General features: G+C 41.7%; 1 pseudogene; it reads right to left on the reverse strand.

Moving 5' to 3' along the window:
* Window positions 1-1,673: 1,673 nt before the first annotated feature.
* Window positions 1,674-23,444, reverse strand: LOC137216604 (glyceraldehyde-3-phosphate dehydrogenase-like; annotated as a pseudogene).
* Window positions 23,445-24,293: the final 849 nt, after the last annotated feature.

The following is a 24,293-nucleotide window of genomic DNA, read 5'->3' on the forward strand; positions in this document are numbered from 1 at the left end:
TGGGGCAGAAGGATGAGTTCAAAAATACCCATCTTAAACTTTATATGTGGCTTGTCGTCAACCTACAAGGAGAGCTTAAGCTAAAGCGTGGCATTCTTCTCATTCCTTCTTTTCTAATTAACAACATATGATCTCCACTCCTTTCCCTCGCTCCCCTGCCAGGAGCTCCCCCCTTTCACAGTGCTAAAAGCCCAAAGATACTTGCAGTTCAGGCCAGCAGGAGCCCATAGCTTACCCAGGTCTTTTCTTCTTCTGTAAGAGGAGTCCCAAATTACTTCTTTCTACGCACCAAGCTGTTTCCCGCTCAACAAATTTTCAACTTCATCCTGAAGAGACAAATATAAGGGCATTTGTGGTTCTATGCCTCCTTGGGTTTGATAGATGCTCCCTGTCCTAAGCCCTCACACTGAGTACAGAGAGCAAGCAAACAAGCTCTGAGCCAGCCCTTCCCAGAGTTGGTAGTTTTGACCTCATCAGCCCAAACTTACATTTTCTGGCTCTCTCCCAAGCTTCCAGCACTCCCACTTACTCCCTTCTTGTTCTAGCTATATATTTTTAAACGAGCATTTCCCCCAACATGAGAGAAAGAGAGAGAGACAGAGACAGACAGAGACAGAGACAGAGACACAGAGAGACAGGCACATGCTTAACCGCCCAAAATAGAGCCTGGTGACATAATTCAACGGGGAGTTATTCGAGGACTTAAGGATCTTCTTCATGACCCACAGAGCTCATAGCCTGGGTGACTAACTCCAAAACCTCTAATATGAGACCCACATTTCTTTGGGCTCCCATTTTATACTCGCAAGATCTCCTAAACTCCAACTTGGCAAAGAGATTTTGTGCTTGGCTATAGACCTCCCGCAGAGCCGATGCCTGGTGAGGGGCTGAGGAACAGCTATTCTTAGGTCATACTCAGATCTCTTCTTAATGGACGCACAAATAAAACCACGGACAGAAATATGACCTGAGGGTTCCCAGACCTCAAGACCACCCTTGGAACCCACAGGAAGTCCCCTGCCTCTCTATACACACACATGCAAAAAGCCTCCCTATAGCATAGAGAGTCCACATGGGAAACATCCTCCCTCCACCTCAAGGGGCCAATTGCCTCTGTTAAGTGTGTTAGAGTAACTAGGTTTTGCACGTTGTGACATATATCATGGTCTCTTCGGTTAAAAGGTGACACTCATGATGTCACAGCTGCAGGGGTGCTAGTGGCTAAAGAGACACGTACAGCCAGCTTTAACCCCTATGAATAGGTCAGTAGAGGAAAAAAATATGGCATAGAATGACGTAAAGAAGGAAAGAGGACAGTATCTCAATATATTCCACAGGATCTGAACAGCCATGCCTAGAGGCCGTGAGTTAAGGCCCACTTCTACTCCATGTCCAAATGGTGTCTGCACTAAAGCTATTATTTGCAATGTCTCATACTTTTTGACTGACAGTTGGCTTCAAAGTTTTACTCATAGCAAACCATCCTATACTTTCCTTTGCCAGGTATAGGGTATTATATTGATGGTATTCTCCTTCTAATGAACATGGGATTGGAATCATGTTGAGGATGAAGATTCTCAGTGTACTGAGGGGTAGATTTGAGACAGGACTCCCAAGAACTAAGGCCTCTCTCTTCCTCTTGTGCTATTGTTGGGAGTACTGGTTCAGGGCTCTTACTCCGTAGAGCCCACGTGAAACGTGAAGTCCACAATGTGGCTCTTATAGCAAAATTTATTGTCATACCAGTAAGAGCTTGACAACATGGTCACTGAGGGCCATGCTGGCCCAAGCAACAAAGATAGAGGAGTAGGTGTCACTGTTAAACTCACAGGAAACAGCCTGATCCTCTGTGTAGGCCAGGATGTCCTTCAAGGGGCTGTCCGGTGCTGATGTCATCATATTTGTCTATGTCTATGAGAGACATGTTAGGGGTAGAGACACAGAGGCCAATGAGATTCCCATTTAGCTGAGGAATGACCTTGCCTACAACCTTGGTGGTATCAGTGCTTGTAGGGATGATGATTTGAGCAGCACCATGATCCACAGGCTGCGGTTTTCCAGAAGGGCCATCCACAGTTTTCAGTGTAGAATTAATGGTGTGATCATGAGTCTCTCCACGATCCCTACATTGTCAGCGGTAACTACCCTTGACCAGGGTACCTAGAAGTTCGTGGTACAGGAGGCAATGCTGGTAATATTGAGTCAGTGATCATACTTCTCATGGTTCCCTTCCCTTACAAACATGAGGACAGCTGCAGAAGGGAAAGAAATTATAAACCTCCAACCCTCAAGTGAGCTCCAGCCTTCTCCAAGAGCAGGAAGAGGCTAGTGGACTCCACAGCAAACACCAACCTGTTGGAGAAATGTGGTTATGGATATTTTGACTAACTAAAATGTTCAAATTAACTTCCAAGGCTAAATGTTGATTAATTCATATATAGCTAATATGTTACCAAGTTCTGATGAAACAGAAGCAAACAGAAAGCGTTCAGCACCGCATGCATTTAGTAAGTTGTAAAAGAGCATGACTAGGTCAATTGACTCATTTCTCTGATACTAAGAAAATGGCATGGCTGCTATAACATGGTTGTATTTTTAAGGTCACCATGAACAAGCTACTGATAAATCACACCTGACAACCCCACAACAAATCAATGAGAACTAAACAAGCTTAACTTTCAAACCAATAAACAGAAGGATGGAAGAGGTGTCATTAAATGCAGCCTTCTTGGAGGCCAACATTGGAGGTGATGGTAGTAACTTGAGAAGAGATGCATGCTCTGCTGGCCCTTTAGCGTTAGGGTTGACAACTGATGGCAGTGCTTAAGGTAAAGGAAGACGTCAGCATTCTCCCAGGCCCCATATTAGAAGCATATCACTTAACATATGCCTTATCCACATAGCCTATCAATTACCTAATCTGTTCTTTCAAACCGTCTCCTGCCACTGTCCATCAACCTCTATACCCTCTTCCATCAGCCTAAGTGAAAGTTTTTCTCCATTCATGATTAATAATAGCTCTATATGAAATGCCCAAGTCATGCTAGACACTGATCCAAAGAGTTAGGAATACACTGACTCCTGTGTTAGAGATAGGATATTGGAATGATTATTCCATTTCCCAAATGAGTGCCTCTGCATTTCCCAGAAGGAGAGAAAGTCAAATGTTTCTTCAGTGACCTGTGTATGTAAGAGATGACTTGGTTTCCTGGGCAGATAGATTGCCATACGGTGACTCAGTGTCTGACCAATAAGCTACCCTTTTTGATGGGGTCAGTCATTCCCTTTATCCCTAGGACTTGAGTTGTCAGAGAGTATATCACTGAACTTACCAACAAAGAACTTGGAAAGAGTTTCTATAGTACTATGACTTCTGTCCAAGCTTACCTCAATTAGTCCTTACATTTAGTTGATCAAAAAATAAGTATTTATAAAGTACCTGAGGGCAAAGCATTCTGTTAGGTACAGTAGAGTGGCATGAAGTGCAAGATGTAGCCCCTACCTTGGGATAGTCTATTGAGGAGGAAAACCTTATATGAGGCTGGTTGAGCAGCCTTCATGGAGTTATGAGGATTTGGCATGGAAAAGAATTGGAGAGACGGAGGGGAAGGAAGGCATTTAGGTCCGTCCAGAATTTTACTGTTTTTGGTCTGAAGCCTTCATAAGACTCACAGTATAAAGTACATATAATGTGCTCTTAAAAATAAACTATCAAGATCAAAACAGAAGTTAGAAGGCTTTTTTGAGTTTCAGTTTAAGAAACATTTTCCAGTTGTTTTCATAAAAGGGATTGTCAGTCTAATAATACAGTTGGATTAATAGTAGTGTCTAAAATAGTTTTAGTTCTGATTATTAAATGATTGGCAGAAATAAAGAATCCAGTGGTTATGAAACTGCCTGGGTCAAAACTAAGCCACTTACGTCTTCTAGCATTACTCTAAAGTTGACATTAGTTAAAATGATCACCCAACTCTCACCAAAATTTCCAGTGTGTTCGCTGGTAACAAGAATCCATCAGCTCAAAGGAGTGATGGAACATTTTTTTTTTTTAGCACAGAAGCAGGTGCACTGGATTAGTGGAGCAGATGGAATCAGCCATCTCGAATGGCAACAGGTATAGTTTGGGAGCAGGATATTACAAAGGCTTACTGATGCCCACACAAGGCAAGAGTGACCAGGGAAACAAGTCTATACTTTCCCCCCAGGTATCCACCTGACCTCTTCCTCTATAATAGTGTCTATATAATAATGTCTCTTTTAGACACTATTAATAATAGCCTGTATTATTAATAGTATCTACAATAGTTTTCGTGCTGATTTTTTAATGATGTCACCTCCTCAGAGGGATCTTCCCTGGCTCTCCCTATATAAAGTCAGACCCTCTGTCACTGTCTATCTTCTCATCCTGTTTCATAATTATTTGAATATATGCTTATTGTCTCTTTCCCCATTAGAATGGACTCTTCAGGAAAGCAGGGACTTTCTTGCCTTGTTTACTGGTATATGTTCAGCTCCTAGAACAATGGGGCCAATAAATATTTGTTGAATGGATGTCATAACATTTGAAAAAAGCTATATATCAATAAATCCCAAATAGGTGATTGGACATTATATTTTAAACCAATGATCTCATATAGATTACTACTTGTTTTAGAAATGGTTTATGATGTGGGAAGGCATAAAGGCACAACTTCCTATACAGTCTCACTCCAGTTCCACCTTTTCCATGAAGTCTTCTCAGGTAACTCCGTTTCTTTTTCTGACCTCTGAATGCACGCTGCTTAATGCGTAACTGTCCTTTGTGTATAGAATTTATCTGTAAGTTCTTTAAGAATGAGGATGATATCCTATCTTTTTTACCCTATATTTTCTATCATGCCCAGCACAGCACGGGGAACATAGTAGGCACTCAAAACATTACATGACTTGTTGATTGATTCCAGATGGGGAAATTGGCAAGCATAAGCTGTTACAAACGAGCTTTTTTTTCTGTTTTTCTAAGACAACCCAATAATCAACTGGTGTTAAAGACATTACTCATAAATCCTAACAGATCATTTTAACTATAAAGGTAAATTTGATCCATCTGCTTCTGCCCTGGGCTATGTGGATTACAGTGGGCTGGGCAGCCTGCAAAGATTGCTTCATGCCTTGCCCTTCCCAGATTTCTCCTTCTAATCAGTGAATGTTGCATTCTTTCTGGAATATGAAGACATTAGAATTCAAGCTGATTTCTGGAGGCAGTATATTCTCCAGCCCTGGCCTTCGGTCAAGAATATACTGGTGTGCGCTGGGGTTTTTTTTTCACCAATTTCAGTGACTTTTGGGAGTCCCCAAACCCAGCAAGAGACTGCTTCATTCTTATTCATCCTAGAGTATTCTAATACAAACTGGGAAGTGAGGTGTTTCTTAAATTCTTCTGATGACTGTCGGCTCCCATGGTACCTTGTGCCAAGCCTACATATTCCTACTCAGAAGGTATACTTGTACATCTTGAGATGTAGAGAGTTTCCTTCTCAGGGATGGTAGCCTGCTAGTAGCACTGGCCAGTTATGTGGATTTTCAGTGCTGTAACTGACCTAAAGTAGAATCCAGGCTCATTGTCATACTGTTTAAGATGTTCTCTGCTTGCTCATTTCATTTCAAAATGCACCTGAATCTATTAGCCTCTGCGATATTCTCTGCTGAACTGAGTTGAGATATGGATTTCCCTTAGGTCAGCCTGCTTTTAATTGCAACGTTTCTTACAGCTGATGATAGGGACCAGAATCAGCATTCCTACCAGGGTGCCCTCTGTCTTCAAGGCCAGTAACTCCTAACATTTTTGGAGTAGCGACAGTCTATTTGATTTTGCTTTTTAAAAATTAAAAAAAAATTCTTTAAAATTATTTTAAAGTTTTTTGTCGGTTAAAACTAACATACAATATTATATTAGTTTTAGGTGCACAACGTAGTGATTCAATATATTTTTTAACATCTTTATTGGGGTATAATTGCTTTACAATGGTGTGTTAGCTTCCGCCTTATAACAAAGTGAATCAGTTATACATATACCTATGTTCCCATATCTCTTCCCTCTTGCGTCTCCCCCCCTCCCACCCTCCCTATCCCACCCCTCCAGGCGGTCACAAAGCACCGAGCTGATCTCCCTGTGCTATGCGGCTGCTTCCCACTAGCTATCTACCTTACGTTTAGTAGTGTATATATGTCCATGATCACAACAATAAGTCTAGTTACCATCCATCACCATACAAAGTTGTTGCAATATTATTGACCATATTCCCTGTGCTGTAACTTACATCCTCATGGCTTATTAATTGTATGAACGGAAGTTTTTACCTTTTAATCCCCTTCACCTACTTCATCTGCCCCCCTACCCCACTCCCCGCTGGCAACCACTGGTTCCTTCTCTGTATCTATGAGTCTGTTTCTGTTTGGTTTGGTTTGTAGATTTCACATATAAGTGAAATCATATGGTATTTGTTTTTCTCTGTCTGACTTATTTTACTAGCACAATACACTCCAGGTCCATCCTACAAAGGGCAAAATTTCATTCATTTTTATGGCCAAGTAATATTCCACTGTGTGTGTGTGTGTGTGTGCGCGCGCGCGCACGCACGCACGTGCGCACATCACAATTTCTCTATCCATTCATCTATTGATGAACACTGATTTTGCAACACTTCTGCTTCGTTTGTCTTCTCTTGGGAAGAGTCAACTTTTGGCGGACAACATTAATGACAGTGGAAGAAGTAGTGGAAAAGAAGAGGAATGCTAGTTGAGGAGTCAGTGGGCTCGGGGTCTAATTCTGCAGCTTAACAATGGTTCTTCAACTGAGTTGTGACCTTAGAAAATCACTTGCCTCATTTGGGCCTCAGCTTCATTTGTGAAATGAGGGGGTTGGACTAACTAGATTAACGTTTCCTAAATCTTGCTGCATCTTAGACTCACTGGGCAGAAGCACCAGTGGGAATTAAAAATACTAATTCTAGGGCTGTACACCCCTGACCTACTGAATTAGAGTATATCATGGTGAGTATCTATAGTTTTTTTAAAGCATCACCAGTAAATCAGATATATGTATACATGGTTAAGACTAAATCAGGGTTTCTCAAACTTTAATATACATACAAAATCACTTGGGGAAATTATTAAAATACCTGCCCTTTATGATTCAGTACGTCTGGGTTGAGGCCTGAGGTTCTGCTTTTCTGACAAGTTCCAAAGTGATGCCCGTGCTGAACTTTGAGTAGCAAGAGGCTAGAACTTTGATGGTTCTCATCTGGGGACTTTGCCCCCCTCACCAAGTAGTGTTGCCAGATAAAGTACATTTTCTCAATCTGGCAATCCTATCCCTAGGGGACATGTGGCAATGTCCGAAGACATTTTTGGTTGTCACAACTGGGGATGGGGGTGGCTACTGGGATCTAATGGGCAGAGGCCAAGGATGTTGCTCAGTATCCTACAATGCACAGGACAGCCTCACCCTCCAAGCAAAGAATATCGGCCTAAAACACCAATAGTGTCAAGGTTGAGAACCCTGGTCTAGATGATCTAATTTAAAGTTTCTTCAAATGTTTACATACTGCATATGATTCTGGTATATAATTATAATAACGTCATATATTTTGATCAGTGATCAATGGTTGCTATATCAGAATTTTCTTCCCTAGCCATGTAGCTTATCACAACAGGAAATTTTCTAATAAACTTTTCTGGAACTTTCCAACAAAGCTTTTATGTTTTTATTTCTCCAGGAATAACAACTGAGCATTGAGAATAGGAGAAATGTTGAGTGTCAGAACCTGAAAGGCCTTTAGTAATCAGTTCACTCAAACCCTCTTAACCCACAGATGGAGAAATAAAGGCCCACAGAAGGGAAGTGTCCGGCCCAAGCTGTGTTGTTTTAAGGAAATTCTCCACATATCTGAGGCTGTTAGGGTAATTAATTGTTTATAAAATGTCAATAGTACTACCTGCTTTTAATTGGCACACATTCTCAAAATAAACTGGATAAGGAGATACATTTTCCTCTCATTTGAAGACCACCACCTCCCCACCCCACCTCTGGCTTCTATTTCTATCCACACATTGAGACTGATTTTTCTAGATAGCTAAAGTTACCTCATTCACTGAATACACTCATTCTGATATGGCAGGCTTTGGAAGAATTTGCTTTGGCTTGTAGTGGTAATGATAATAGATATTTATGGAGGATTTACAATTGTTGGGTGTTGTTATAAGGGCTTTACCTGGGCTAACTAATCTTACCGACCCTTACTTCAGAGATGAGGAAACTGAGGAACAGAAAAGTTAAGTCACCTGCCCAAGGCTACACAAATAGTAAGTGGTAGAGTCAGGACTTAAGCCTGACAGTTGGATTCTAGGGTCCATGCTATTGGCCATCAAACCAGACTGCCTCTCAGAGCTTGCAGTTTTACTAAGAGCTAGGAGTTCCTTGAAGGAAGGGAGCATGCCTTTTGTCTTCATATCCCCTGAGATTAACACAATAATTGGCACATATTAGGAGCTCATTATTTGTAGGTTGCATGAGTGAATGCCAAGATTTGGTGCTCTCAGCAAAGAAACCCACAGGCAGGTGAAATGATTTTTTGCTTATTTCCCTTTCCACAGGTGTGAGCAAGAGTTTGCACAAGACTTAACTGCCCACTCTGTTGCCTGAATAATTAGAATTTTTTTCTGAGGCAAATGGTCTTTATGTCAGGGAGGTACAGTGAAGACAGTCAGATCTGCAAGGAGCTATTCATCTGTCCTAGGTAAAATGTTAGCAGGTGGGAACGCTCCAAAGCAAGGCCAAGGGGTTCAGCCTGGGTTCTCCACCTGGAGGGCTGATGCCTCCATCTCCCGCTGCCTTTGATGCCGTTTCTAGGCTGGCGGCTGCCAAACCCAGACTTGAGCAAATGAGCCTATAAACACAGCGAGGAAGATCCCTTTCTTCAAGAAGCGCTGTGACAAGAGTTTGGTTAGGACTCAGCTCAGATGTTCCTCCCTCCCTTTATGGAGGCAGATCTTATGGAAAGATCATGAACTTTGAAATCCAAAGGACCTGGAGTCTCACTCTGTTTCTGCTACTTTCTACCTGAGTAACTTGACCTCTATTAGCCTCAGTTTTCTGGTAGTGCATGGACTTTGGGGGAAGATTCCAAGTTAACTTCCCTGTCACGTGGGAGGCTTTCAACAAACATTAGCTCTCTCTCCTCCAGCAGATCCAGGACTCTCCCTTGTTCTGAGTCTTGTGGAAAGAGTATGATTCTCCAGGCTGCAGGCAATCTGTATCTTGTCCGCACATAGCTGTTCATCGCTCTTTATTCCCTTTCCTCCTTCCTTACAGCAGTAGAATTGCAAACTGATATCTGCAAGTTGACCCTGTGATGTTGAAACCCAGGAAAATCCTCAAGTCAAAGAATCCCAAGGATAACAATGGTCAGCTAACTGCTGAAACGTGGCATCATGGTGAGTTGGTAGATAAAGTAATTGTATAAGTCAAAATGGTTGGAGTGACCTTAAATGTGTCCTTGGAGGAACTTTCTGCAGACATGTTGGTTTTCTGTACAAAAGGATTTGCTGCCTCAAGGTAGTCACTGGGACTACCTTGGCAACTGGGAAATGGAAGAGCAAAGAGGAAGGCCTCAGTAATAGAATTCTACATCCAGAGGTAAATTATATCTCAAGTACTCAGTCATTTTGAACCAATATTGTTTTTTCAGACAGAAAAAGTACCACCAGGAGGTAGAAGCTTTTTCTTATATGAATACAGAAAAGCCACCCCACCCATGCTTTCCCCCTACACATGGATAGAATTTCACCTTGTTCACAGATGCTCCTGTGTCAAGCATTTGCTATCAATAATTTTTTAAAGCCAAGATTTCTGGTCTGCATGTGAGTTCAATTTGTATATACTTCTGTGATCTGGAGAAAGAACTATAGACTTTGGGCTATAATAGGAAAGCTAGGAGCAATAACCAGAAGATCAGGGTCTTCCCAACTTGATAAGAACATACTCCATCTTTACAGGGACAGTTACAGGAGGAAACCCTTAAGAAACATTTGACTTGTGGCTTATAAGAACACACTTGTCCCGAGCTTTTGGCTCAGATCTGCCACTAACTAGCTTGGAGACTTTGGGAAATTCACTTTTCTGGGCCTCAGTTTCCAAAGTTGTTACAGGAGGGGACTACAGTAGACAATATTCTTCTAGCACTCATACTTGAGGATTCTGTGGGAGTGCCAGAGATAGAATTGGATGTTGACCTTAGAGTATCAATAGCTAACTTTCTGTTCTTCCGGTCCTATCAATATGTCACTGACCAAGTTTAAGGGAAGGAGTATGGGGGAGGGAGAGGCAGAGAGCAAGGCCTGTGTGCTGAGACTACACCATGTGTTTTGTATTTGCCTAGATTTACACGTGGCCTAAAGCCTGTTTGTTCTGTGCCTGTATTGTTTCAACTTCCCTCCGTTTCATTGGTTCTATAAATTGGCTTTAACCCAATTCTCTCTGTTTTGGTCATTAAATTTCAAATTGGTTCCTGGCTTTGTGTACAATCCCCTTCTTTCTTTAATAATAGAATCGATCTCACTCCCCAGAATGATGGTTGGAAACTTGAAAGCAGGCTAGTTACTGTTCCTTCGTTGTATTCAGTTTCCTACCATTTACCTTCCTTTGGATTTTCTCTTTACAGCAGTGTCCAGCATCTTGGGCCTCAAATTCCTCTCTGATGGGCTGAGACCTCTTATGTTTGAGGAGGCTGGGTAATCCAGTGCCCCTTGGGAATATGTTGTTAGGACAGCCACAGCAAACAAACCTAAAATGAGAAATTGAACCAAAGCAGTCTAGTCCTAGCCCAGTGAAGCTCTTCAGTTGGTAAAAGGCTCTTGACACTTGCCAAGAGCTGAAAGGGTCCCACCTTACCTGAGCACAGAAGGGAGCTGTATCTGACGCAATGACAGTTAGTCCTGCCCAGAGATGTGCTGGTAAATGCTTAACAACTGGCTCTGTGGCGGGGGGTGGGGGAGCCCCGATTTGTAGTGTTTGCCAATTTCCATGGTGAAAATACTCCCACCATGATTGATTGTAAGCTAACAGCATGACGTCACTAAATGTGGAATTGGAAAGCAATGAACACAAATGGCCCTTGAGGGTGGTGCAAGTACACTCCAGCATACCACCCACCACCCAACTGCATCTGCGATAGGCCCACACAGCCCAAAGCTGCCAGACCTGGGTTCTCTGGCAAGGATTGGGGAGGAAAGAGAGAGTGGTCCTTATACACTGTCCTGTCTCTCCAACCTGCTCCTTGGGAAATAAGCATTAGAACTGAGTGTAAAACATCATATACTTTAAAATCTCCAGGAGGAAAACTCAGTCACATCATGTCCTTCCCAACATGTTTTTTTTTTCCCTGCAATTTAGCTCAGGGTAAGTTTCATTCCTGGGTCCCCAAAAACCTTTTAAAGAAGACTCCCTTCCTGTTTAAGTCTCTAGAAAGGAACCTGCGACATATCCAGATAATGGAGACTCCTTTCTTGGTGACTAAAGAGCTCAGAAACATGTGGTTCGGCAGAATGCCTGAACTCTGATTGTATCAAGAGACCAATCATCAAATTGATTGTCTCACAGTTAATCTGATCCACTTTGGTTACCCCAAACCTGGGTTGATCATTTGATGGATATTATCAGTTTTATTTATGTGTGACTATCCAACCACTTGCTTAGGAAAGGACCCCAAATGGTTTCTCAAACCTATCTTATATATAACAGCTAACATTTATTGAGTGCTTGCTATGTGTCAAGCTTTGCTCTACGGGTTTCATATGTAACATATAATCCTCCCAACAACTTCTGAAGGAGGTGCTACTATTATCACATTTTATAGATGAAGAAACTGAGACACAGACAGGTGAAGGATCTTGCCCAAGGTCACACAGCCGATAAGTGGTAGAGCTAGGATTCAAACCTTGGCAAGCTCAAGAGTCCTTTTATGTAGCCACTATACTAATGTAATCTTACCATAGGCACAGAGTTTAATTAAAACATTAAAACTCTCCTAAGCTTGAAGTCAGGAAAGATGAGTTCTGACTCTGGCTCTGGCACTGGCTTGTGAGACCCAGGGAAATTTCCTCTATTTCTGCATGCCTATGCTATACGAATGTCAAGAGAATTCGATAGAAAATTCTGGAGCCATGAGCAAGCTTTTCAAAAGGAAGTTGTAGGGATCTAAGTTGTTACTGTTTCTCAGTGTCTTTCAAGGATCTCATGAAAAAGATTTGCTTTTGCTGGCTATATGTTTTGCAGTTTGACCCCCATTGTTCTCCTTTCAGTCTCTTCAGGAGAAAAGTCCTTAGAAGTTAGACTTGAAAGAAGTCCAGGAGAACAGTCAACTCCTTGCTTGTTCAGGCAGGATTGCTCTCCGTTGACACATCCCGTGTGTTTTGGTTTAGCGGTTCCAATCTTCTTCCCCTGAATACTTTGCTAGGAATTTTCTCCAAATCTTTTCTTTCCTCTGAAGAGTCTATATGTTATATCGGCTTATCATCTTCCAATTTCAGGCCAGACAGAACTGTGAAGCACTGAGGAACTATTTTTTCAAAGCTGTACCCATGCCCATTCCTTAGCACTATCACCACGGTTTCAGGGTGCTAAAATTTATATGTACCATGAAGAAAGAAAAGGCTCTAGTTCTCAGGAAACACTATAATTTGGGCTGTGCTGGCGGAGAAGGAAGCCCCTAGTAACTGGGGCTGTATGTGGTTATTATTGCACGAAGTAGGGAGTGGTGACAGGAAATCCACACTGTGGCACAAATACCAATGCTAGTAGGAGGCTCAAGGAGAAAGTCAATAGTCTACAGCACTTCCTATTCTCCTCCCCTGCTAGAAAGATTCATGGCTCCATGAATGATCTGAAGTAGGGTCCCTACATAAGTTATCAGCCAAATGGAGACATTCTTTAGAGTGCTCTTTGCTGAATCAAGTCCATAGGAGTAAACTGGACTGTCTTGGGCAAACTAGAAAAACTAGTTTCCCTATCCTGGAGATAAAGCTCTCTAAAACTTGATGGTGTGGATTCACAGTTGAGGACCCTACTCTAGGCCCATGTTGGACATCACAGAGTGCCCACAGTTGCCCAGGACAGCACAAGGAGATGAGACAGCTCCCTGGGCCATGCATCCAACCAGGGCATCAGCTGGGGGTTTTGTGTTCGTGTTTTGCAGTGTCTTCTCAGATGAAATTGCCATGCTGATTGCAAAAAGGAAGAACAATTAGCACATTCATTAATTAGAATCTTGTTTTTAATTCTACTGTGAAGAGTAATCTTTTGTTAACTTGAATGAGATCCTAAGCTTACCCTAAGCTTTAATTATAGTGTTATTATTTTAAAATATTGGCTGGCCCTGGACCAAGATGCTAGAGTGTTTAAATTTAAGTACTCCAGAGGTAATTTAAACACGTGATAATTTACTGACGGGTACTAATGACCCAAAGGAATTCCACATTGTTTAGTTCAAACAAATGATTATGATGATAACAGACCCTGAAGTATGCTAATCACATTCTTTGCCAGGGAGCGTGAGTACCTGTAAATGGATGTGTGTCTGTTTGTGGTTGCCTCTGAGCTGTCAGGAGAGGCTGCAGCATAAGGGTGTTGGAGACTTGCAGCCTTTCAGGTAGCATGACCTTGTTTGAGTTCCTGCTCTACTATAAGCCACACTAACTGCCTGACTCTTGGCAAGTTACAATCTCCTCTAAGTTTTAGTTCCTCAATTGTAAAATGAGATTAATAATACCCCTCTTGGAGGAGTGTTTGTGAGGATTAAGGAGCCAACATATATAAAGTGCCGGGGACATAGTAGACTCCTGATAAATGGTAGTAGGAGGCTTACATATCTATGTAAAATCGATTCCATTTTACATAGATATCTTATTTGCAGTTGTGTATTCTTGTGTATATCTCCATGTTTAGATTTTCCAGGTGTCCGTATCTGACTTTGTATCCATGTACTTACCTGGGTATATAGATGTATATTTTGGTATTTGGTGAAATGTATCTCTCTCTGTATCTGTATGAGTGCAGTAGTCTTGGTATGCAGCTGTATCTATGCATATACTGAGTGAGAGTCTGTGTGTGTATGAAGGAGATATGCCATATCTGCATGAATGAATGTATATCGCTGTGCTTTCTGTAGTTCACGATCTCAGACTAGGCTGTGAAGACCACCTTAAGTATGACTCTTCCATTTCCAGCAATACCTTAAATTCTTTGGCCTTGATTTCATCCTTGTTTAGGTGGTCCAGGTAGTGGAGGTGGTTTGGTTGATTCCTTCTTTTATGGATTTGCGAGTATGCGTGTGTGTTAGAACCAATAGCTCCTTAGGCACAATTAGCTGCTTCCTTTCTCCTGCTTCCTTTTTTCTTTTCCTGCTCCTTCCTTCCCTTTCCTTCATTGTCTGCAACCTTACTGACTTTTCACCCAGTAACATCAGGGGGAGGAACACCTTAAGCAGGTGGGACGGCAGTCTTTGACTCTGAAACAAACTGTGAACTCATTCAATGGGAACTCAAATTTGGGCCCCTGTGTGTTGGAGACGCAGATTCGCATATAAAAGGAAGAATGTAAAGGTTGGAGAATCACCAGAGACAAACTGAGAGGCAGGTGCTTACCTTTGTGGTTTGATCTTAGAATAACCATGAAGTCCTCTCCACCTAGAAATTGTTCTCACACTGGCCTGTCATAGAACCTGAAAGTCCACCATTAGGTCCTGTGTCTGGCCGGGCTTTTCCCTGTGCTGCAGACACAGCTCTGCAGCCAGCTTTGTGGCACCCCTGTAATATTAAAGTGTGCCAAGGCTCCGTCCCACCTGCTGAACCTATATTCTCAAGTTCCTAAGAGTCTTGGGAACCTCCAGGACTATTCTGCTGGAACTTAAATTGTCACTGATGGGAGGGAGGCATTAAGGACAAACAATTGTTGCCTTCCTCCTTCTGCCTTTCCCTACTTTCAAGTCAACAGCCCATTATCAAGCATTGACCACATGAAGTCCTTAGGTTGGATGTGGGGGCCAGATACAAAAAGATCATCTCTTTCCTCTCTCTCCTCTCCATCTTGCAGTCTTTACGCTAAGCCCTCCTCATTGCTGCTAGGAGCAAAGCAGATCAGATAAACCAATGACAAACTGTGTTGGTTATCCTTTCCCACGAGTTTTGGCATTTTAAAAGAGGGCCTGGGGACAGATTCATGAATTCCTCCCCACACTTAAGCAGTGCCCCTACATTCTGAAATTAATCTTCTCTCTGACAATGGCTGGAGCCAATCGCCCATTTTGTCCACGGTGGAGACCATCTATGTGGTAGTGAGGAAGCATTCTGATTAAATTAACTTGACTTAAGATGTGAATGATATCTGGCTTAATGTGTTTATTTCCCAAAATAAATATACATTTCGAAGGGGAACTTGTTAAAAATAAGTAACTCTCAAATGGTAGGCATTAAACAGCAATATGGGACCCTTCAGGCTTTCTGGGCCTCTCAAGATATAGCATATAAGCAATTAATGTTTTCTTCCCAATTCTCATAATATGCTGATATTCACCCAGTTCTTCTGGCGCTCACTTTTGTTTTCAACAAGTCTCACAACCATGCTGTGATGATGCAAGATGCCATAGGCATTCCCTTGACATAAGGGCTGCTAGGCTCCATGGAAGGGCACGAATCACCCTGGAGGTGTGGTGGAGTAGGGGTCGCAAGAAATCACCGCTACCTCTCCTCCCTGTCTTCTTCTCCTCTAACTTCTACTTTCTCAGAAAGCAGTTTAACGACCTAATTTTACTTAGTGGTCTACAGAATAGACTTCTCATTGAACTACTTTGCTACTCTCTATTTAATGTATATGACAGAGAAAAACACCAATGATCAATATGTGAGCCCTAGCTTCACCTATATTGTTAGATGTAATATATTATTAATTTTTACTGTGTTTTTCTACCTTCATCAAGATCATTAGTAAATATTACTGCATTCTAATTTACATATATGCATTTACATTTTGCATTTGTATTTCACAACAGGGACCTAGCCTCTGTCAACACTTTTATACCCTAATATCTGTAACCAAAACCGAGGATTTTACTTAAGCTACTAAATTAATGCATTGTACAATAGCATTATGGGTAGAATTCTGAGTTTCAGATTTATGAGCTATTCGTTTGTACAGCAGACATTACTCTCTGTTCAATCTTTGGCCAGAACAAATCCTACCAATGTAAAGAAAAGGTAAATGTACTTTAGTATAGGTGAGGCAATGAGGGCTAAGTACATGATCAGGGAAGGGAAAATAGTTGTGTGTATTTCATGTCCAGGCTGAACCAAAAAACCTGTCCGTTGGCCAATCTATCTTAGAAGACTGGAGGATTGATGGGATTTCAGAAGCTGTTTAAATGATGGGAAAGACCATTTGACTGCCTGAAGGAAAAGTATTCCAGGGAGAATATATTGCTTTGGAAAAAGTTCAGAGGTGGGAGTGAGATGTGCCTGCAGGGAACCTGAAACAGGTGTGCCTTCACAATGAGGTGTAACCATAAAGTGATCAATGTGACTTCTTTTGATACAAACATACCAGTACTTTACATCCCCACAGTGTTGTCCTCTTCAGAGCAGACATCTTGAGAGTCTAGATTCTTAATGAAGCCCAACATACCTTTGAATATTCTCTTCTGGTCTAGCCTTCAGAGCCAAACGTGCAGACTGCACCCATTCCTTTAAGAGAGAAAGTGGAAATAACTAGCTGCAATGTAAAAGGGATCTGAAGACTGGAATATGACTCATGGCTTCCTAGCCACCACCTTTAATGATCACTTGGTAAGCTGGAGAGGTGACCACCGACACCAATATAGTAAATGGAGCCATCTTAATTAAAGGTGGAGAGATCCATATGGCCTCTGGGATCTTCTCCCAGGTATAACACCCTCTTTTCATTTTGATGTTTATCTTGAGTTGATGGTATATCATCCTGCCAGAGTTTGCTTGCTTGCAAATGGAGTTAGATGAAACTCTTCTACACTTTCTACCCTTTGTGAAATAGACTCCATGTGACCAAATGAATTCCATCTAGGTCTTAAGGGATAAAGACAAAAGCAAGAGAGCTGTATGATACAAAATTGAATAGATAGAGATCATTGGGTAGTCCAAGATGTCTGATGACTGTTATCCTGGAAGCCCATTCAAAGAGCTTGATAGGCAGGGGGGAAAGTGAGGGGGGGGGATAAATTGGGAGACTGGGATTGAGAAATGCACATTACTATATATAAAATAGATAACTAATAAGGACCTACTGTATAGCACAGGGAACTCTTCTCAGTACTCTGTAATGACCTATATGGGAAAAGAATCTAAAAAAATTGGCTATATGTACATGTATAACGGATACACTTTGCTGTATAGCAGAAACTAACACAACATTATAAATCAACTATACGCTAATAAAAATTTTAAAAAAAACAAACAAAGAGCTTGGGAGGGTATATGAGGTTTGTTCTATCAGAGGCTTCAGAGAGATTGACAAGCATGAAAACAAACTGTCATTTAGATTTAACAATGAAAAAAATTACACATCGTTTGGGATGGAGCTTAGGGTTGGGATCAGGGGTCTCAAATGACAGTGGACAGGGTCCAGATAAATGTTGGGGCTTGTGAATTTCACAACGTGAGTATAAACAGTGCTGCTACAAGAAGTTGATGTTAAAAGGGGGAAAAGAGATGCGGTTAAGTGTGTCAAATGTTAGATTCTGTTACTGAAAAAGTAAGGATGAAGGATGACCCATAATGTGTATTAAGCATCTATTTTGTTCCAGGTTCTTTAAATATATTGCTTCAGAACAAGCCTGTGAACTAGAGATTATGATACCCATTTTAGTGATGAGGAAACTGAGGCTCAGAGAGGTAAAGTAACTTGCCCAAAGATACATAGCTAGTAGTTGGCAGAGCTAGGATTGAACACAGATTTCACTGACTCCAGTGAAAGTTCATGCTCTTCATTAGTGTATTAAGTTACTCTTTAAGGATGGATACAGCTGAGTGTGCACACAGAGAAGAAAGAGCTAGAAGAAAAGTGTTTTTTAATAAAAGGCTAACAGTCTGAAGGACAAAGACTTAAGAATGTGGGCAGCAATGGGATCCTAGCTTGGTGCTGCCAATGACAGGGAATGTAGGAGAAAGAATTAAGTAGTGTTTTGAGCAGAGATTGTAAACTGGTGGCCCATGGGCTAGATCCAGCCAGCACACATGTTTTGTTTGACCTGCACAGTGTTTTCTAAAATATCAAATTTATTGCCAGTATTTAAAAAGAAATTTTTCACATAAAATTTCCACTTTCCAGCTTCTTTTAAAAAAAATATCTGGCAACATGGGAACTTCAATCCTGCATGGCAAAGTCAGCTGGGGCCAGGTTACACATTATACTTGTACTTGCTTTCCAGTTTCCCAAAGCTTTCAGCACATCCTACACTTGGGTGGCTTTACTCATCAGATTACCTGCTGAGCCCCTGTAAACCTTTTCATTTAACACTGGTAGTTTAGATGGTCACCGTGGATGGTTCCCTGTTTTCTTTTCTTTTCTTTTCTTTCTTTTTTTTTTTTTTTTTTTTGCGGTACGCGGGCCTCTCACTGTTGTGGCCTCTCCCGTTGCGGAGCACAGGCTCCGGACGCGCAGGCTCAGCGGCCATGGCTCACGGGGCCAGCCGCTCCGCGGCATGTGGGATCTTCCCGGACCGGGGCACGAACCCGTGTCCCCTGCCTCGGCAGGCGGACTCCCAACCACTGCGCCACCAGGGAAGCCCTGTCTGTTTTCTTTGAAGAAGATACCATCTTGTGGAAGAGATATCAATGAAAGTAGGGCAAGATATTTTCATGAGGTGATTCAAGGTGCTGAAATGTCTGATTTGATTAATGTCTGAGAGGAGCTAGAACCATTGTGGTGTCAGCCATCAGCTTAGCTGGAGGTTGGTATGTACTTCTTTAGTTGTTCAGTCATTTGGGTAGAGGAATGGGGGTGCTATATTTTTTTTCTTGTTTGTTTGTTTACAGTTCAAGGTTGAATTGTAGACAGTTTTTAGTTGGCGAGCAGAGAGGACAGTGAAGACGTCCAGTGTCTTGGGTAAGCTTGACCTCAAGATACCAAAAGTAGGGCCTGTCATCCACTGCAAAAAATCATTGGTGGCCAGAGGTGTTAGTGTGTCCCTGAAAAGGAGGCAGCAGCTTAAAAGCAATAAATAGCAGGAGGCAGATTGTCTAACTATGTTAGGTGTTGGGAAGAAATGTGGGAAATAAAACAGTGATCCAGGAAAACCCTAGTTTATTTTTTAAGTGAATTTACTAAGGGACTTATATATATATATACATACATTGTATATATATATATATATATATATATATGAATATATGAATATGATTCATATATTCATATATATGAATATGATTCATATATTCATATATATGAATATGATTCAGCTAAGGGACTTATATATATATATACATACATTGATTACTACAATGTATGTATACATACATTGATTACATATGATTACTAAGGGACTTATATATATATATACATACATTGTATATATATATATATGAATATATGAATATGATTCATATATTCATATATATGAATATGATTCATATATTCATATATATGAATATGATTCAGCCTTAAAAAAGAAGGAAATCCTGCCACTTGTGACAATGTGAATGAACCTGGAGGATGTTAGGCTAAATGAAATAAACCAGTCATAGAAGGACAAATACTGCATGATTCCACTTATATGAGGTATATAAAAAGTCAAACTTGTAGAAGCAGAAAATACAGTAGTGGTTGCCAGGGGGTGGATGGTGGAGAAATGGGGAGTTGTTGTTCACTGGCTATAAAGTTTCAGCTATGTGTGCTAAATGAATAAGTTCTAGACATCTGCTGTAGTAACCATATGGTATCGTGCACTACAAAATTTGTTAAGAGGGCTGATCTCATGTTAAGTGTTCTTACCACACACACACTAAAGCAAACAAACAAACAAACCCAAAGGAACACAAGGAAACTCTGGGAGTTGTTGGGTATGTCTATTACCTTGATTGTGGGGACGTCATCATGGATGTTTGCTTATGTCTAAACTCATTAAATTGTACATACTAAATATGTGTTGTTCTTTGTATGTCAATTATACCTCAATAAAGCTGTTAAAAGTATTGTATGAATCCATTTATATGAAGTGTCCAGAATAGGTCATCTGAGAGACAGAACATAGATTAGTGGTTGGTTGCCCAAAGATAGTGAGAAGGATTTGGAGGGAATGGGGAATGACTGCTAATGGATAGAAAGTTTCTTTTTGGGGTGATGAAAATATTCTAGAATTAGATAGTGTTGATGGTTGTACAACTCTGTGGATATATACTAAAAGCCACTGAATTGTATACCTTAAATGATTCACTTGCATGGTATGTAAATTATCTCGATAAAACTATTTAAAAATGAATTTATAAAACAGACATAACTCGCTATACTGCATTGTTTCCCAAACTTGGGAAAAACTTAGTTGTTTATTGTATCCTTCATTCTTGAAAAGGCTTTTAGGCCGCTGTCCCTTAGGAATTCAGCTTAAGTTAGCAAGGAAGGCTAAAGATCATTGCTTAGCACAAAAGTTCCTTTCAATTGTGTGTCTATCTGAAAAGTCTCTCTGGCCTCAGTGTATACCCACCTCATCCTTTACGCCAGGCCACTCTCCTCAGTGTATCTGGTCTCTTCCTGAGTGTTGTTAAAGACAAATATCATTGAATACAAAAACAAACAAGCTAGCTAACTAACAAAACCAAAACACTACAGAGAATTCCCAAAGTCTAGTGTTAAAAAGGACCTTGAAATGGAGTAATATAGTCTAGACAGACTCAGATGGGTAATAGATAATCCTTTGCATGAACATATTTACATGAAAACAATTCCATAATTTCTTTTGATATGTGGTACAGCCAGTCTCCTTGCCTCATCTGGTAGTTTGCTCTATTGTGAAACCTAAATTAAGTACTGGGAATCCTCAGAGAGTATCTGAGAGAAGAACCCAGCGCCTCTAGGAAAAGGCCTGATGGATCTAAAAAAGGAAGTGGGGTGGAGAAAAGAATGGCTATTTTGGTGGAAGGGACTAGTTTATACTGAAGACCTTATAAACAGCTCTAAACAGGCAGACAGCACTTTGGCTCTAAGACCATTACCCTAGCTTTGATAAAAAGCTTTTTTTATTGATGTGGAAAAAATGACTTTAAAGTGGAAACTCCCTAGGCAATTAATTCCTAGTTTTATCCAAGACTTTTCTTTCTGAATTTGAAATTCAGTGATTTCCTTCTGTGGTTTTATCAATGGGCCACAAGTCTGATAAGATTGCTTCCTTCCTGCACTTGGAACTCTGCCATCTCACTTGGAAGAAGTGATATACTTGCCTTTCTGCCCTGGCTCAGAACTCAGTGGAACAAGTGGCACAGGAGATGTGTGGCCAAAAAGTGCAGAGGCAGGCCCATATGACTAGCCCAGGGGTAAACCAGAGTGGACTTGACTTGAATTCTCTCTCTTTATCTCTGTGAATGTTGATCAGCCTGCAAATCACCTTGCTTTGCCCAGCTAGTCTGTGGGTTGAATCAAGAGCATAGCTTGGAAATAACCATGGTTTATGCGTGATTCTGGGGAGTAACCCTGGGTCCGAGATAATCTAGCTTTTCTGTGGTTGGCCTTGTCGTTAATACAGCTTTGGAAAATTTATTCAGCTGAGTAAATCCCATGGCGGGAGACAGCCATTATGTGGAACTCCTGAACGTAAGCACTCTTGAGAATTTGAGCAACAGGTCAAGAAGTAAAACTCACCTCCATTGGCTCTGCCCTCTCTTCCCTCTGACCAATATCAGAAAACTACAGGGCAATGTTTCAGTTTGGGGAAATATCCCTGGTGACCTGATAGTGCTATCCTCATGTCCAAGATCAGCCTTTCGCAGAAGAAGAATAAGGAGGTCTCCTGTCCCCAAATTTCCTTATCTACCATCATGCTTATGATTCTGCCATATGAGGGCTATTCCTTTGGTTTAACCCTTATGAAAATGCAACAATCATACAAGGGAAGAGTGACACATTAAGCCACCAACTACATTTAACACCTTCAGTGGAGTTCATTGGCTCTTTGGCAGAAGGGAAAGCAGGTCCCTGAGGAATTAGGATAAGGAATCTAGTAGAGGGACCTTGAGCCAGGAGGCCGGATAGAGGGAATCAGGGTCAAGGAGGACAATGGTGCTGAAAGGACAGGTGGAAGGATACCAAAGACAGTCAGCCCTGCTGTACCAGGAGATGAGCACAGAGGAGACTCTTAGAAAAGGAACCCTTCAGCTTTCCTGGCTCACCCAAGAGAACTGAGTGACACAATTACAGAGAGTAGCATGGCGGCAAGAGATTTGGCAGCAAAAGAGAGCTACTTGTAATGTGGCCTCTTTGTCAGCCACTAAAAGGTAGGTGACAGCTAGCTTTTAAGCAAAAAGGAATTCGACATGTCTTTCTGTTTGTAGATATGTGGGTTTGGTTACCCCCAAAAAGGAGTATGGAGAGAGAGTAGGGTAGGAGGAACAAGAATAAAGGTGCAGTGAATGTGAGTGGGGAGTGGGAGTGTTGGAGGGATGGCAAGCTCCGTGACATCAAAGACCTTGTCTGGGGCCCTCTGAAAAATGTGTTGCTTATTTTTTTTTCTCCTTTGTCCTTCCCTTCTTTCCTCTCCATTATTTGTCTCCTCTCTTGCTCCCATTCCTTCCTCTCCCTGACTTCTCCCCTGACTGGGTTTCAAGGAAGCCAGTGGTCTTCTTTAGTCTTCCTTTGCCTCTGGCCCCATCCCAGTCCCAGCTGGGGTCCCTCAGAACCAAAGAGGCTGCTGGCAGACATTGTTTTCACAAATCAAGTCACATATTGTGCCCAAAGTCTACATACAGGGTGTTCATTATCAGCTCATCAGTTAATGGTGAGCAGCTGTATGCTTTGTGTGTTTTTCCAGAGCTGCACAGGGAGCCCTGGTAGCTGCTCACTGGTTTGGGCTCTGGTTTCCAGTGGAGTTGGAGGGAATAATTTGTTTTGGCTGTGGGTGACCTGTTACAATAGAATTTCTCTGCTTCTCCTTGGTATCCAGACTATTCCCTATTACCCTGTCTGATAGGCTATAAGAACTTCTCCAGCACAGGGTGGAGCTTTTTTTTTTTTTTTTTTTTGCAGTACGTGGGCCTCTCACAGTTGTGGCCCAGGGAAGCCCCAGGGTGGAGCTTTGATAGCAATACAAACAAAGAAGATGACAGCACAGAAGGAATCTCACCTTACTCAGCAGCCCTTCCTCCTTTCTCAATAGTGACCTCCTTTTCCCACTCCCCATCATACTAGGCTGGTGTGGGATAGGAGTGAGGTAGTGTTTTTGTATCAGGAGTTACCTCCTTACAGATTATGGAAGTTTAGGAGAACCATGCCTTTCTTTGCACCCAAAGGGCTGCTGTGAAGGGGAGGTAGGGAACAGGACTCCCTGTCTCTAACCTTTTCTCTCCCTTCCTGGAGATTGGAGTAATAAGTAGAAAACACTTTGTCATAGATGCTTCAAAAGTCAGGTATTTCCCACAGGCTCAAAGGGACTCTGAGTCTTCTAGGCTCAGTTGGCCTCTTTCATCCAGAGTTCTGCTGCTGCTGAAATTTACCCGGCATGAATAGAAGGAAAGGGCCGGGGAGTCTGTTGGCCCCCCTGAACTAAGCAGAGTCCTAGTGGTTAAAGAAGTCAGAAAGAGGTAGTGGGGTCAGTGCATGAGGGTAAAGAGGCCATTCTGAGAGTTCCCCAGAAAGTTTAGTGGTCTCCAAATTCTACATGTACTACTTCAGCTTCCTGTGCATACGGTAGATGCTCAAGAAATGCTTACTGACTTCAAAGGGAAAGGAAGTCACATTTTTTGAAGCCATTGGCTAGCTTTCATTAAGCTCATACAGATTTCTTGGAGAGGGGCTAGAAACATAGATCTGTATTGATCTTCAGGACTTCCCAAATCATTGTATTGGACCTACAACTATGACACATGTTGGGAGAAAATACCCTTTTGGCAAAAGCCAGCACCATCTGTAACATGCATTAAATTTTTCTTTTTCCTTTTTTTTTTGGCGGTACATGGGCCTCTCACTGTTGTGGCCTCTCCCATTGCGGAGCACAGGCTCCGGACGCGCAGGCTCAGCGTCCATGGCTCAC

This window comes from Pseudorca crassidens, chromosome X, assembly GCF_039906515.1.
Source record: "Pseudorca crassidens isolate mPseCra1 chromosome X, mPseCra1.hap1, whole genome shotgun sequence".
In the NCBI taxonomy this organism is placed as follows: domain Eukaryota; kingdom Metazoa; phylum Chordata; class Mammalia; order Artiodactyla; family Delphinidae; genus Pseudorca; species Pseudorca crassidens.